Below are 4,282 nucleotides of genomic sequence, written 5' to 3' on the forward strand. Positions count from 1 at the left end.
AAAGCAGAGAATTGCTTTGTTCTTCCCTCTCTATTTCTTTTTAAAAATTTTATTTAGTTATTTATTTTGAGAAAGAGAGATAGTGTGCAAGCAGGGGAGGGGCAGAGAGAGAGGGAGAGAGAGAATCCCAAACGGGTTTCACAGTGTCAGCACAGAGCCCCATTCAGGGCTCCAACTCACAAACCATGAGACAAGACCTGCACTGAAATCAAGAGTCAGACACTTAACCAACGAGCCACCCAGGTGCCCACCTCTGTTTTTTAATGTCCATTGAATGCATCTGTGAAACAGAAAGCAAAAAGGCCGGGTTGTCTTTCTATGGTGTTGATCCGTAAGCCATCCTCTGTGCTTTCTGGATTTCTTTCTGTTTGGGAATCAGAAGGACAGGGGAGTCCTGCACCAAATGGATTCAAATCCCAATCCTTTGCTTCAGGCCAGGTAGAGAGAGAGAGGATAAATCTTACCTCCTGGGAAAGCTCCTCGGCCTCTCCTATGCCACCGTGCAGAGAGTATCCTAGGCATCGGCTCGACCCACTGTGATTCTGGCGTTTTAAAATTTCATGCTCCAGATGTTTTTAGAATAATTGCTGTGCCTAGTGACGCTCTGCCTGCCTTAGCAGAGGGGCCTCTCCCGGCTCTCCCGGCAGGCCCTGCCCTCGCAGGGGGTGTGTGGAAAGGAAAAAGATCCCAAATGACTCTCCAGTCCTATTTGCTTAATCTGTTGTGTTACAGTGAATACCCCTGGGTTTGGAGTGCGTTGGAGCTTCGCTGCAAAAGGAGAAAAGGAGGACATTTAAAATGTTTTGTAATCCCCTTGTCTCTTGGAGCAAAGACTGTAATTTCTGGTTCAAAGGACCTCTAGCATAGACATTCTGCCTGGTTTTTTTTTTTGGTCCCAGGAGGAAAAAACCCCCAACGCTCCCCCCTCCCTTCCTCCCCCTCCCCCATTCTTTCCTGCCTGCTGTGCTTCTATCTGCACATTCACCCACTCCTCCTCGCCTCGGCTGTCCATTTTCTTCCTTTCTCAGCACAGGTGTGAGCGCCCCCCTGCTGTTCTGGAGTCTGCGCTGGGCTGGGCCCCGGGGAGGGGTGGGGGGCTGTGAAGATGGGGTGGCCACATTCCTCCTTTTCCACACTCGCTGGGCAGTTTCAGGAGGCAAGTCCTAACGGCTCCGAGGTTTCCCAATCAGGAAAATGACACGTCAGAACGAGCAGAAGTCCTGTTTACGAAGTGCCTTGCACAGTGCGTGCAGGGGGCAGGCAGTGGATAAATGTCCCCTCCACACCCGCCCTGCCCCCCACAAAGGCAAACCTCCCTAGATCTGTGGGTCTATGCCTCCATGCGTAAATGGATTCATACCTGGGATCAAGTGGAGTGCTTTGTGTGGAGGTAGATGGGCAAGCTTGGCGCTCAGAGGTGGCAGTGTTGTTCATCAGAGGGAGAAACTTTGGAGAAGACTGCCATTTTTTTCTTTCAAAACGACTATATATATGTGTGTGTGTGTGTGTGTGTGTGTGTGTGTGCATTTTCCCCTAGTATTTGGATATGGTGAAAAAAAATCAAGGGGCGCCTGGGTGGCTCAGTTGGTTGAGCGTCCAACTTCGCCTCAGGTCATGATCTCACGTTTGTGGGTTCGAGCCCTGCGTCAGGCTCGGTGCTGACAGCTCAGAGCCTGGAGCCTGCTTTAGATTCTATCTCCCTCTCTCTCTGCTTGTGCTCTGTTTCTCGGTCTCACTCTCTCAAAAATAAATAAACATTAAAAAAAATTTAAAAATATATCAAGCACGAAAGAGAAAGTTCAAATCCTCCCCTCCCGGGTTGGGAACTTCTGTTAATAGCCGGGTATAAAGGTGCTCAGACTTGTTAAACAACAAAATTCAACTGAGTAAAATTTAAAGATCTTATTGGCTTTATTCAATGATTCATGAATCGGCAGCATCCAATCTGGCAGGTGGAAAGGAGCTCTGAGGAGCTGTACAACATGAAAGCCTTTTACAGGTAAAGGGAGCAGGAACACGGAAGTTATACTAGGCAGAAAGGCAGGTTGTTAATTGCAAGGTCACTTTCCTTTAGGGGAGGGCAGGGGTCTATGGCTGATCAGGTGACTCCGGCTTGACTGGTTAAGATCTCATTTCTGGGAGACCCAAACTGTAATTAAGTGACATCTTGTTTAGGTGACATGAGGCTTAGCATAAGGTAGTTCATTTGGGGCCTGTTGTTTTGTTGTCAATAGACTTAGAAAATGAATATTAAAATATGTGAAGAACTTCAAGTTTATGACATAAATGGAATCTCTTTGCTTCTGTTCTCTCTCTGGTAACACACATATTTATTTGTTTCCCCTCCTGTCTGGGTAACCCTGTATCACTAGCATCTGTCAGAGCCTGCCCATCTTTACATGGACTTCTATGGTCTGGAATTTTGGATCCTCTTTCCTAACCCTCCCCCCTCCCGTCCGCTGGTCTAAGGACCTCACCTGCAAGCCTGCTGGGACTCCCTGTGGGGTTTCTGCTGACATCTTTCCCTCCATGCTTCCCCAGGAAGGACTGGGGCCTGGCCGATGTGTTTTTCTCTCCATGCGCACAAACCACGGTGACACTCTGGGACAGTGCATGCCCCAGGGCATTTGGGTTTTGGGATCCGCGCTATTGATGAAGCTCTTCCTCACTTGGTCTTTCTGAAAAGGCCCGTCTGTGAGGCTTTGAACCAGGTCTCTGTTCCTCTGCTCCGGCCTTATTTTCTTTCCCTTCTAGTTTCATCTGTGACGGGAACATAGCCGAGGTGTTGCTAGGTGTACCCGTCTGATACTCACAGTATCCCATAAATGATGCAACCAGGCTGCGCTCGCGCCCCGGTCAGGGCGCTGGACGGTCCGGCCCCCAGGTGCTTTCTCTGCCGGGCCTCTTTCCCCTCGGGCCACGGGGACCGGGAATCACTTAGCGCTGCGCCCACGGCATCCCTACCCCGGGGCATCCCTTCCCCAACACCCCACTCTCCCACAACCTTTTCCGAAGAGGTCCCCGCCCTGGAGGAACCAGCCTCTTGCCTCCACTTCTCGGTGTTTCCCACCTCCGTCCTCCGGCATCCCCACCGCGGCCTGGACCCGGATCCAGACCCCGGAGTCCCCAGCGGCACCCCCCACGTGACACAGCCCAGAAGGGGTTAAACTCAGGCGGGCCCCAGCTCCAGCAGTTAATCCGGAATTCTCGGCACTGATCTCCGAGCCTGTCATTTGCATTTCTCTCCTTTGTGCCGGCTTTTCTTCCTCCCGTTCCCGGGCCGGGCGCCCGCATTAGCATAGCGCGCCGGGCGCGCCGGCTGCGCCCCCGCTGCGAGCCAGCCTGTGCAATCTGCAGGCGCCATCAATTTTTCAGCGCTTTGCTCATTTCTCATTACAGTCAGGCCCGTCCGGCGCCCCACTCAACACCCTCCTCGGCCGTCCTGCCGGCGAGCTGGCGAGCCCGGCTCCCGTCACGTCCCTCCCCGGCCCTCCCGAGCATGCACTTGCTTGTTGAGGCTCCCACCGTAATTAATCACAGTATTAATCCTGGCCAAGCCTGTCTTCCTGAATAATTATGTCAACACGCTTGGGTGCCTGGGCCCGACAGAAATTTTACCAACCTTGAGCGCTGGACGATATCCTTGCAGCCAGGACGGCCACGGGGGGGCCCGGGGCTCCTAGCCTCCCCCCGCCACGTACTCACACGCACGGGCCTGCTTGCACACACACATGGGCACGCACACACTCACACAGCTGTAGGCACCGGGGAGGAGGAGACGTGGTGGAGCTCACAGTAAACAGCGTTTCTTTTCAAACAAGGAAACATGGCCACGCCATGAAGTTGTCTGTAGGCAGCAAAGTGGGTGGTTGTCATAGCGATGCGGGCATTATTAAGAGTGTTGTTCATCCCGGCGGCTAATCTTATAATGAGGCTGGCTCATGATCACGTTGAGGCAAAGTTGGCTTTTGCTGTCCTTTCTGCTGCGGGCCTGGGGTCCAGTGGGGTCCCCAGCTCCAAGCTGGATCATGACTCCCAGCGTGCTTTTATTTAGTTACCCCATCTTCCTTCCCTGCTCTTCTGTGGGGGTGGGGGGGGTGGGGGAGGGATGCGGGAGGCTGGGGCCAGGCAGAGATCCAGGTGCCTTTGCCCACATACGTCCCATAGTTGGTCCCTCTATGTTTGTGACACACTTCACAGCACCTGAGAGCTGTGTTGGCCCAGGGATCTGGGGCCTGTGTGAATTAAAGTTCCAGATGGGCTTACTTTTCTTCTATCCGTG

General features: G+C 52.8%; 1 long non-coding RNA gene across 1 annotated transcript; it reads right to left on the bottom strand.

Moving 5' to 3' along the window:
• Window positions 1-252: 252 nt before the first annotated feature.
• LOC115292927 lies at window positions 253-3,766 on the bottom strand. Its single transcript, XR_003909237.1, has 3 exons — window positions 3,623-3,766; window positions 465-768; window positions 253-364 (listed from the first exon to the last, which is right to left on the bottom strand). It is a non-coding gene; the product is annotated as an uncharacterized LOC115292927 (long non-coding RNA).
• Window positions 3,767-4,282: the final 516 nt, after the last annotated feature.

This window comes from Suricata suricatta, chromosome 5 (genome assembly GCF_006229205.1).
Source record: "Suricata suricatta isolate VVHF042 chromosome 5, meerkat_22Aug2017_6uvM2_HiC, whole genome shotgun sequence".
Classification (NCBI taxonomy): Eukaryota; Metazoa; Chordata; class Mammalia; order Carnivora; family Herpestidae; genus Suricata; species Suricata suricatta.